The sequence below is a fragment of the Mauremys mutica genome, chromosome 26, assembly GCF_020497125.1.
Source record: "Mauremys mutica isolate MM-2020 ecotype Southern chromosome 26, ASM2049712v1, whole genome shotgun sequence".
Lineage (NCBI taxonomy): Eukaryota > Metazoa > Chordata > Testudines > Geoemydidae > Mauremys > Mauremys mutica.
The window spans coordinates 1,731,939-1,744,146 of record NC_059097.1 but is presented as its reverse complement, the minus strand read 5'-3'; positions in this window follow the sequence as shown (position 1 = coordinate 1,744,146).

Here is a 12,208-nt window from a genome sequence, read left to right as displayed (position 1 = left end):
CGGAGGGATCCTGCTAGCAAAGGGAGCGTTTGATTTTAGAGTCTGATCCAAACAGACCCAGCAGAGAACACAACAATAGCAGAGACCCAGCAGAGAACACAATAGCCCTGCCTCTGCCATCCCAGCACAGGGCCTATAAACAAGAGAGGCAGAGACGTGCTCGTTACCGTGCATGGGGTGGAGAGGGAGCAGAGACCAGAGACAGGGCATGGAGAAAAACCACAGAGAGGGAGAGAAGGAGAAAGTGAGGAAGGAGGAGAAGCCCGGAGGCTGTGTCTCTGGAGGGAAGGTGCGTTCGGATGCAGCATGTTAATGAGCCCCTTGCAAACACAAGGGAAAGAAGCAGGGAAGGGATTGCAGAGGACAAGCCGGGCTACTCACTCAGTCTCCCCTGTGGGGCCCTGTGGCATTGGGTAGCAGGGCCCAGGAAATGAAAATCTCTTAACCACACAGAATTGTTAACTGCTCCCAAATCCTTTTGTGCCACGGCTGCAAGCTTAGAAGAGCTTAAGCTGTGAGCTGCATGGACGGCCTCAAGAAACCTCTCTTGTGCGGAGCCTCGAGCAGGTTTGCATTGTGTGACCCCGATGAAAAGCCCAGCAGAGAAAGCTTCCAACTGTCCCAGCTCTTTCAGCCGCGTTTGGGGCCTTTAAATCACTCAGGCTGCATCTTCCAACTAAAATGCATTAACAATACAGCTCAGGCAAGCGGGCCGGGGGCCGGGCAGGCTGCCCGGGCCAGCTGATAGCACTTCCCGCTAACGGCTGCTTTTCTAGGCTTGTGTTTTGCTGTTGGACAGAGGCCCAGACTTCCTCCCATCTAACCCCCCCTGCTCCCTGACTGCCCCAGCCCCCAGAAAGTCCCCACCCCGAACCCTCCAACCCTCCCCCTGCTCCCTGACTGCCCCCCAGGACTCCTCTTACCACCCGGCAGCTCCAGCCGCTGGCTGCCTCTGGAGCCAAAGTTAAACACGTGCCAGCACACAGCCCCTCCCCCGCAACATGCTGAGGCAGCGGGTGTGTGTGTGTGTGTGTGCAAGGGGGGGGTCTGGCTGCTGGAGGCCCAATGGGAGCAGCTCAATCAGGCCCCGGCGGCCAATCAGCAGTGCTGCACTCTGCATGGGGGGGGATGGAGGCGGGGGAGAAATCCAGATCTTTCCACCTTATTCCAAATTCCTACTAAGGCGCCACTTTGGGCGAATGTGCTCAGTGGGGGAGCGGCAGCCCCCCCCCTGCTCCCCCCAGCTACGCTCCTGCTTGTGGGGGCCCCTGCAAGACCCAGGGCCTGGGGCAAATTGCCTCCCTTGCCCCTGCCTCTGGGCGGCCCTGCTAGCAGCTCTTCTGGGAGCGCAGGGGAGGAATGACTCCCCCTTCTCTAGCTTCTCCCCGTGGGGCTCTGGGGAGCAGGGAGGGTTGTGTGATAAATTCCATCCGACTCCCCCTTTGATCCAAGCCGAGGGGCGTCTCAGCTCTGCACGATCCCCTTGGCAGGGCCAAACAAGGAATGTTTTCCACTGCCCAGGAGACCCAGCCAGGGACCAAGGCAGCCCCAGACTTTCCCTTTCTCCCTTCTGGGAAATCAAGTTCAAGTTCTACAAGGAGCTAAAGAAGCCTCAACCCTGCATCTGAATTAATGTCAATTTCTCACTGCCTGACACAAACAAATGTCATTTCAATCCCAGGTGAGTCCACTTCAGTCATTCCTCAGCCCGATTCCTTCATCCTCCTGCCTTAGCTTAGGGCATTGCGCCACCCTGTGGGCGTTTCATGTCCCTCCTCAGTTTCACACAGAGACACAATTTCCTTTGCATGGATCCATGAACAGCAAAACCTCCCTGTATCTCTAATCTGAGCCAGGGCATTCGATTCCATTGACACCTTCTCTCCTGCAATGGCAATGGTCAAACAGAGGGGACGTGGCCACCTTCAGCCCTGGCAGTGAGATATTCCCTCTCCTCTTTCTTCATGCTGCTGTTGTTATTCCATAAAACATGAACCATGGAATAAAAAGCTGAGTTTACTCCCGGGTGAGGAAAGAAAGGAGCCACTAACTCCCTGAAAAATCTCAGTGCCCCAGAGAAAAGCTGCCCCTGTTATTGGATCTAATGATGTGCTGGAGATATGTTGGGAAAAGGGACTGTCTGAATTGCTAAGGCAGGAAACGAACAATCTACAGCAACATCATTAACCACAGACACACTCTAGCCATGCTCCAGCCAGTGGGGAAATGGGCAGGAATTCATAATGTCAACTATAAAAATGATACACATCTAGAAATAGCATAATTATAATCAGCCAATCAGAACCTCTCCATAGACCACTTACGCGACAAGCTTTCTACAATATTGGCTATAAGTAGAACAGCGGTCGCAACGGTGATCTATACGGTTACAGATTATGTCAATAACATCACAGGAGGTGACACGGCATCAGTGAGACTGATACTGGAATACTGCCTCCAGTTCTGGTGTCCTCATTTGAAAAAGATGTTGTGAAATTGGAGCTGGGGCAGCAAAGAGCCACCAAATGTTCTGAGGGCTGGAGAAAAATGCCTTCTAGTGAGCTACTGAAAGAGCTCAACCTGTTTAGCTGATCAAAAGAAGATTGAAAGGTGACTTCATTAAAGTGTTGAAGTGCCTTAATGGAGAGAAAAGATTGGGTATTAAAGGGCTCTTTAATCGAGCAGAGAAAGGCCTAACAAGACCCAATGGCTCCTTCCTTAGAGGTTTTTAAGGTCAGGCTTGACAAAGCCCTGGCTGGGATGATTTAGTTGGGTTTGGTCCTGCTTTGAGCAGGGGGTTGGACTAGATGACCTCCTGAGGTCCCTTCCAACCCTGAGATTCTCTGATTTTATGAAGGTGAAAAGAGACAAATTCACATTACAACTAAGGCACAAATATTCAACAGCGAGGATGATTCATCACAGGAACAAGCTACCAAGGAAAGTGATGGATTCTCCATCTCCTGATGTCATTTAATGAAGACAAGATGCCTTTCTGGAATGTGTTTGCCCCCAAAGTAGCTCTTGTGTCATACAGGAGGCCTGTGATATGCAGGGGGTCAGATTAGATGCTCTAATGGTCTCTTCTGGCCATAAAGTTGACTAATTTCTGAAAAACTGAGTGTAGCATTGGGAGCAGCGTCTGATGTTTCCCTGTCTAGCCGGCTTGCTGCCTAGAACGAACGCTCCTTGAGTGGGGTGATCCACAGGGAGTAGCTCAAACCTGCAAAGTGCCTGGCCAGGGGCAGGACATTGGCACAGCAAGGGAGGGGTGTGGCAGTGACATCACAAAGGCCTTTGGCAGGACCTCAGCCTATTGGTCCAAGGTGGTGGGGAGGTGGTGACCTCACAGAGAGATGCTGACATCAGCCAGGCAGGACCGGGGCGAGGGGCCAGGGAAACCTCAGAGACCCCTGTGGCTTTGCTTCAGCAAGTCTCCTTCTCCAGGTCTCTCTTTGAGGACTGGGAGAGTGTTCGGGTTCACGGACGTGAGTGCCAGGAGGAACCTCTTCCGAGTTTTCTCCTTCCCTTTTAGTGATTTTACTAGAAAACAGCCGTCCCTGTTTAGAAGGTAAGAGCCTCCTCGAGATGTGAAACCTGTTCAGTCTGATCCATCTGGTGACAGGTCACTTCCCTTCTCTATACCTCAGGCTCCTCCCCATCTGTGCAATGGGAACAGGGACAGTTCTCGAACTCTGGGCAGTCCTGAGCCTGAGTGAGATAAGGAGCGATAAAGCCGTCTGTGAAGGAGAAAGGAGAGTTTCACGGTGTTTAGCACCAAGGAATTGTAAAGTTTGCTAAAATGTCTAGTCTGCGGAAACAAGAAATGGTTGGGGCCAAACTTTTTAACCACTGCCTTTCTTAAAGCCGATTCAGGGATGTTTAGGTACCTGGGGTTCTTTGCCAGCAGGAGAGAAGAGGTTCCTGCCTCCATTTTTGTGGCCTTAACAAACCAGGTGTTGTGCCCCAGTTCTTGTCTGAGATCCCTGAAAAAGAACTTCTTCCCATCCATGAACAAGACAGGACCTATCTTTCAAAGGGGAACAAAGAGACCCCTGGGCCTTACAGACTAGCTAGCCTCACTTCCATAGCTGGAGAGATACTGGAATATATTCTTAAACACTCAGTTTGTCAGCAGCACCTACAGGATAATTTGGTTCTTAGCACGAGGGATCATGGATTTGTCAAGAACAAATCATTCCAAACCAATCCTCTTTCCTTCTTTGGCAGGGTTCCGGGCCTAGTGGAGGTGGGTAAACAGTATGGAAAATGGAGTGGAGAGTATTGTTCTAAAATGTGCAACTGACACCAAGCACTTTGGAGCACAGGATTGGAATTCAAAACGCCCTTAACAAATTGGAGACTTGGTCTTCTTGAGCCAAACCCCATGGCTGGGCCCCTCTTTCTAGACTGGGCTGAAGTGAAACCCCAGAGCCAGGCACTCCTCCTCCTGGGCCGTGCGCTCCGACCTTGAATGGTCAGATGCTGCTTAGCGCTGTCAGAGCAACTTTGGCTGGGGGATTCTCCCAGCACTTTCCAATAGCGGGAACGTACGAAATCCCCATTTGCCTGCTGGGGACGGAGCCCTAGACGGGGGAGCAACTTGCTCAGAGTCCCCCAGGAAAAGGAAAACAACCAGCAGTGGAACCAATAGGAAACCCAGCAATGGAACTCAGGAGCACTGGGGGTGTGCTAGGGTGACCAGATGTCCCAATTTTATACGGACAGTCCCAATTTTGGGGTCTTTTTCTTATCTAGGATCCTATTAACCCCCACTCCCTGTCCCAATTTTTCACACTTGCTGTCTGGTCACCCTCGGATGTGCACATGTGTGGGTCCCAGCTGCTCCCTGCCCCCCTCATTGAAGCAGGTGTGCAGGGTTACTGCCCTGGGAACTGCAGGGCACCAGCGGGCATGGGGCTGGCTGGAGGCAGGGCAGAGGCTGATTGGAGGTAGGGTCTGGCTGCAGGCAGGGCAAGGGGTGCCGGGCTGGCTGGAGACAGGGATGTGTGGGGCAGGCTGGCTGGCTTCAGGCAGGGGTGTGTGGCAGGAGTTGGCTGGAGACAGGGCAGGGTGTCCATGGCTGGGGGTGTGTGGGGGCTGGCTGGCTTTGGGCGGGGCCACAGGGGGTGCGGCAGGAGTTAGCTGGAGACAGGGCAGGGGGTGTGGCAGGGGCTGGCTGTGGGCAGGGGGTGTGGGGCTGGCTGCAGGCAGGGCAGGGGGTGCGGGGCTGGCTGCGGGCAGGGCAGGGGGTGTGGGGCTGGCTGCAGGCAGGGCAGGGAGGATGCAGCTGGTGGGGGCAGGGCAGAGGGTGCAGGGCTGGCTGCAGACGGGCTGGATGCAGACAGGGGCTGGATGCAGGCAGGGCATGGGGTGCAGGGCTCACTGAAAATGTCCTGAGAGGTATTTTAAGGTGATGATAACACCATGGTTACCAGTTGACTGGCACATCCTGGGTTAAAGAAAGGAAGGGACCTGGAGTTAATAGTCTGAAGTATTTGTGTTACCAACCCTGTCACTGTCTGACCCCCCCTTCAGTGCGGAGCAGGTGTGTACGTTGCTGTGTGGAACGCACAGACTCCTGCAGAGCAGGGGCAGCTGTTTCCATGGCAGAGAGCCTGGCATTTAGGAGACTTTCTTGACTTGCTGTTTTGAAGCAATTCAGTAAAATAACGGTGGAGCTACAATGTCCGGTCCAAAATTTCAGCCCCATTGGTGCAAAAAGGCTATTTTAGGATCTAAACAGGAGGCTTCCAGCGCTAGGACACCTGACCAGAGAGCTCAGTGGGGGCGTAACAGCTGCTGACTCTGAGGGTCCTGGGCTAAATCCACTTGCAGGTGGAGGCGTTTCGATTTATTTGATCGATAATGAGGAAGGCGAAGATTTAATCCCAGGTATTTTTAGTAAATGTCATGGACAGATCACGGGCAAAACCCAAAAGCTCATTGCCCATGACCCGGCCATGACTTATACCATAAATACCCCTCATTGAATCGTGGGGAGGGAGGCCCAGGGGGTCCGTGGCACCAGCTGTGGGCGCAGGGAGTCCAGGGGGCCCGTGGCACCATGTACGGGGGGAGAAGCCCCGGGGACCCACTGCCACTCCAGATGCTGCCAGGTGAGGGGAGCCCCAGAGGCCAGCCCTGCTCCGGCCACCTCGGGACAGGTGCCAGGAGCCACTGAGCTGTGGCTCCTCCTGCCACCCTTGGAACCACTGCTCAAGCTGCCCCCAGGCCAGCTGCTGGGGCAGCCACGGAGTCAGCTGCAGTGGCCACTGCAGAAGCCACAGAATCTATGACTTGTGCAGCCTCCGTGACACAGAGGGATCCCTAATAAAGAGACAAACCCCTCCCTGCTGTGACTGCAGTTCCTGGAAGGAAAGAGATGAACAGAAAGTGAAGAGAGAAGGAAAGAGAGACTCCCTGTCACCTCTCTCCCTGCTGCCTCCCCCCTTGTATTCTGTAACCCCATCTCACTGGGTTCCCTGTGCTGGTGCCATCGGGATGACACTACAGTTCTGGGGATTTGGGGGGCTCTTCACTTCTCAGCATTTCACACACATTTGTCTTTGGGCTGAAGTTTCTCCTGTTAGGCCTCTCAGTCAGAGCTGTACCCCACCCTGTTTGCGGGGGGGGGCGGGGGGAGATGTAAATTGCAGAGCAGGCAGAGAAGTCGCCCATAAAGGGTCATATTGGTCTGGTGACTGGTTCTGACCTGGGTCCCACGTCCTCTGACACAGGCTCATGTGCAGAACATGGGAGCTCTGGCTTGTCCTAAATGCTGTAGAGTGTGAGTTCCTGGAAAGGGCAGGGGAGAGGGAGCAAGAGGAGAAAGGCAGAGACATTGGAGACGAGGAATTGGGGGGAGAAGATGGAGAGAACAGAGAGACAATAAATGATTGAAGCAGAACAGGTGTCCCAACTCCATCTTGCTCATTACAGGTGTTCAGAGAGACAGGTAGTTGCAGGTTTTCCAGTGTCAAGTCTGAACTTAGATTCTAACAATGTGCGTTGAAATATCAAGGGGATCTCCACATACCTGATCTCTTCCCCCCTCCCCTGTTTTAGTATTAATTTTTATTTTGACGTGTTTGGCTTAACTGTGATCTTCTCTTTCCCCACCTGTATTGTACTTTGGAGTTTATTTTTATTTTGCCTCCCTTTTGTTCATGTCATTATAATTGTAACAGCAAAGGAATCTGCAGGAGCAAAAACTGACTCAAAACTTCATTTCCCCATCATGCCGGAACATCCTACAAACAGCTCACGCAGCTGGAATCATAACACGCAAGGCCCGGGGATGGGAGATGCAGGTTTCCCAGTGTTCTGTCCTTCTCAGATGACACATTCCAGCCCCTTGTGCCTCCATCCTGTACGACCTGCTGGACTTCGACACATTTATTGTCTCATTCTATAGATAATGTGATTGTAACACAATGTGACTGAAATTAAACCACTTCCAGATGAGGAAACAACAAAGGAGAAAAGCCATTATTGCATTGGCTGTTAATCAAACCAAGATCAACTGCTTGGAAGGCACCTATGCACACCACTATACCACCAATGCATCTGGCAGGAGTAGCTTTCCTGCAGGCTCTGTGTGCTGGCAGAGGGAGTAACACATGACCACAGAGTTAGTGAGTAGGGTGGATGGGCTGGAAGCTGCCTGACAGCTGGGAGCAGAGTTACCATCCCAGAGTGACTGAAAGGGGGCAATGGTGAAAACAAAGCTCATTGGGAGCTGGCCCCACACCCACCCCACCCCTAGGAGAGGGGAACTGAAGCTCAACTTCAATCACAGAAAAATCTTCCCTGAGAAGGAAGGGGACAGCTTGTTTTAAAGACCAGGTTTGTGTTTGTTCCTGCTACATACGGAGGGGCTGGGTAGTGCTGATTCCAGCCCCCAGACTCTGGGAGGATAAGGAACAAATTCAGGCTGCCAGTGACCTGCAGGAGGGAGATGATCTTTTGACAGTGACGGACGCCTCGTCCTAAAGGCCTTTGTCTGCCCCCTTCCAGTGACTGTTTGGCACAGGAATGCAGCCCCCACTCCTGGGTCTCTCCTGGGGAAATAATGTTTCTGTGCAAAACACCAAAGCTTTTAACAGAAAGGAAGAAAAGGAAATGGCCACATGATGGGACTAGGACATGGGGGATGAAACGCACATGGGCGGCGAGTTATATACCCACGTGGTGCACGGGCACCAGCAATATTCAGAGCCCTGGGGCCCAGCTCCACCAAAGTTTGGGGCTGGGTCTCCCCTCCGGCCCCACCTGCCACCCCCCCGTGCTTCCCCCGAGTGTCCCCCGGACCCCCTTGCTGGCCCCATGCATGTCCCTGGGCCCCGGAGGGAGCAGAGCGTCCCTGCCTCTTCCATGCAGCTCCATGCTGCCTCCCTGCAGCAACTGCTGCCACAGGGTCCTAGTGCCCCCCCCTCCCCAACTCGCTGCCAGGGCAGACTGACTCTGAGCCTGCCCTTCCACCTCAGACCCTTCCCTTTTCCAGCGGGACCCTCCACCATCACAGCCCCAGCCCCCCTGCAGTCACCACTCCTGCCCCAGGCTGGGCAAGGAGACAGCCCCATCCCCCACCCCCAGTGAGGCTACAGTCAGGGGCAACAGCAGGGGAGGAGGTGCATGCAGCACCCCCCGGCACCCATAATGGGGGAGGCGAGGGAGATTCCTGGACCTGAGAAGGGCCCTAGGAGCACCTGCAGTGACAGTGGTGGGAGTGAGGGTGCTGCTGGAGGGGGGAATGAGGGGTTCCTCCCCCAGAGCTTGCTGCTGCCAGCAGGGAAAGGGCTGGGGGGAGTCCTCCTTTCTGGCCCTTGTCCCGGAGCAGCCTGCCTGCACCCCAAACTCATCCCCAGCCCTGCCCCACCCCAGAGCCCACACCCCCAGTCAGAGCTTTCACCCCCCCACCACATCCTCAACCCTCTGCCTGAGCCCTGAGCCCCTCCCACACCCCAAACCTCCCATCCCCAGTCCCAGCCAGAGCCTTCATTCCCCCCCACACCCCAACCCTCTGCCCCAGCCCTGAGCTCCTCCCACACCCCAAACCTCCCATCCCCAGTCCCAGCCAGAGTCCTCATCCCCCCCCCCACCCCAACCTTCTGCCCCAGCCCGGAGCCCCCTCCAACACCACAAACCCCTCATCTCCAGCCCCAGATAGAGCCCTCACACACCCCTGCACCCCAACCCTCTGCCCTAGTCCTGAGCCCTCCCACACCCCAAACACCTTATCCCCATCCCAGACACAGCCCTCATCCCCCTGCACCCTAACCCTCTGCCCCAGCCCTGAGCCTCTCCAACACCCCAAACCCCCCAGCCTCAGACAGAGCCCTCACCCCCCACACCCCTACCCTCTGCTCTAGCACTGAGCCTCTCCCACACCCAAACCCATCATTCCCAGCCCCAGCCAGAGCCCTCATCCCCCTGCACCCTAACCGTCTGCCCCAACCCTGAGCCCCCTCCTGCATCATGAACCCCTCATCCCCAGCCCCCACACCCAGCCATCACCCCACACCCCAAACCACCGCTATAGCCCTGAGCCCCCTCCCACACCCCAAACCTCTCATCCCCAGCCACACCCCAAACTCCCTCCCAGAACCTTGGGCAGGTGGGGGGCAGAGTTTGGGCAGGTTCTGGGCACCACCAAAATTTCTACAAACCTACCGCCCATGGAAACACAAGATGCTTCTCCCATGTGCATTGACTTTTAACCTTGTTTGTGGTGGTGGTGTATCCATGTTGGTCCCAGGGGTCCTCTGGGGCGCCGGGCATTGGCCACTTTCGGGAGAGTGGGCTAGATGAACTGGTCTTACTCAGTGTGGCAGTTCTTATGTTCTAACTGCTGGTTATGGAGGAGACGACCTTCCAGGCTACACAGAACTGAAGAAGGGTGCTGGGTTAGCTCCACAGCTTGTCTCTTTCACCCACAGAGGTTAGTCCTCTGCAAGCTCTTACCCTCACCCGCCTTGTCTCTCTTGGACTCTGAAAAGTGTTTTCTCTCCACTCCCCTTGGAGAGACGTTAAGTTTCCCTTTGGGCAACTATCAGGCTGAAGCAATTGTATTGACTGTGACACTAGAATTGAAGATTTAATATTATAAATAAATGAGTCTAAACCTGAGGTTCTGGTTTTCACATTGGTTTTTCTAACTCCGTTCCCAGTTCTCTTCTAGAAAGGCCTCCAGGACGCCTGCCCAGCCCAGCAAAAGTGGCCAGGAGAAAGCCCACACTGCTGCTCTTTCAGGTAGTTGAAGGCTGCTATCAAACCCCCCTCACTCAGTCAGTCCTCAGTCTGTGGCAGTGCATAGGATTCTTCCGTCCTAAGTGCAGGACTCTGCACTTCTCCTTGTTGAACCTCCTCAGATTTCTTTTGGCCCAATCCTCCAATTTGTCTAGGTCGCTCTGGACCCAAACCCTGTCCTCCAGCGCTTGGGTTCTTTACATGCTTTCACAGAGCACAGAGCACATGTTCCATGATTTCATAGGGCAGAGTTTTGTGCTATTGGGAGCTTTCCCTGTGTGGATTTGACAGGTGGATCAACACAGAGACACACTGTGACCCTTCTCAGGGTGCTGAGGACTGTGAGTCTCCTTGTTGCCACCTGCCACAAGGAAGAGGGAGTTTTCCATTTGGCAGCTGGATGTTAGTGACCAAACTCACCAGCCTGCTGGAACTCAAGCACCCTCCTCTGAGCTACAGCAGCCACCTTAACCCTTGAGTTCCTTCAATGTGTCCCACTCTGGGGTCCAGCCCGGATCACCAGATACCTGGTGAAATCCCAGATCCTCTCTTCCCCAAGTATCCCAGGTTACTAGTTTTACTGTGGACCATTGCTACTGTATCTCACACAGCACTTGAGTACAGTTATTGAACAAGCAAAAAATTTATTTCACAACGGATAGAGATTTAAACAAACAAACGTGAGTGATGGAAACCAACTGTTACCAACTAAACAAAGGCAGAAAGTGATAGAATAGAAAGGCCAGCACAAAAAACAGAGAGAGGAACAATAAGATACTAAAAGGACAATGGTTGGAACTCTCCATTTCTCTCAGTCTTTGGATTGATGGGTACTAAAGCTGTAGCAACAGTTGAGGAACCAGGGTAAATTAAATATAAGGTTTGAGCTGCTAGTGAAGCATTTTCCACACTCACGGCATTCCTAGGGGCTCTCTCCTCCGTGGATTGTTTGATGCCTAATAAGGTGCGAACTGTGATTGAAGGTTTTCCCACACTCACGGCATTCGTAGGGCCTGTCCCCTGTGTGGATTCTCTGATGTACAGAAAGGGCTGAGCTGTGAGAGAAGGTTTTTCCACACTCACTGCATGTATTTTTTCTCTTTCGCCTGAGGATATCCTGCTGTGTTGGGGTTTCCATGAGGATCTTCTGAGTTCCCCAAGAAGAACTAAATTTATCCACTTTCTTCCCTGGCTGCTTTCCTTGATCTGTTTTTGGTCTGTGCTGAATCTCCCAGGATTTTCCCTGCTCATGACTCCTGGACACATTCCTTTTCCATCGTTGAGATAATGCTCTGTTTTTACCCACTGGCTCAACATTTTCAGGCTGAGAATTCTGCTCCTCTTTCTCACATGCCATTGCATCACCTGCTCTGATAGAGACAGAAACCTCAAACAGGGATGGAAAGGGGAAGACCAAACAAAAACAAGTGCTGAAGACAGGTCAAATAAAAATCAGGAGCTGAACTCCCCCAAACTCTTCCCCCAAATAGGAGAGAGGAGGGGGATGAATTCAGCCTTCACCTCCCATCCAAATACGCAGGGGGAAGGGAGGAAGCTACTGCCTGGTGTCTGCTAGGATCTATAGGAAGCCATGAACTATATTTACCCTGACGATATGACCCCTGCAAGGGACAATAATGAACTGAGATACCTCCCCAAGGGCTTTGTTGGGCATCCCAGATGTTTCCTTCAGGCACTTACAGATTCTGAGGTGGTTTAATGTTTCCTCACCTGTGCAGGGAGATCTCAGGATCTCTCTTTCCTCTGAACCCTGGAGGTCTGGGACCCATGGCTCTTCCCCTTGTTCCAGCTGGGAGATCACATCACGCTGGAAAACTAGAAACCCTGCTCAGATGAAAGAAAACAAAGGAGTTCAGTTGATTTCATAAGACTTGGTCATAAAAAAATATTCTATTCATTTAACTTGAGTGCTTAGTGTGACCTGGTGGGCCAGGGG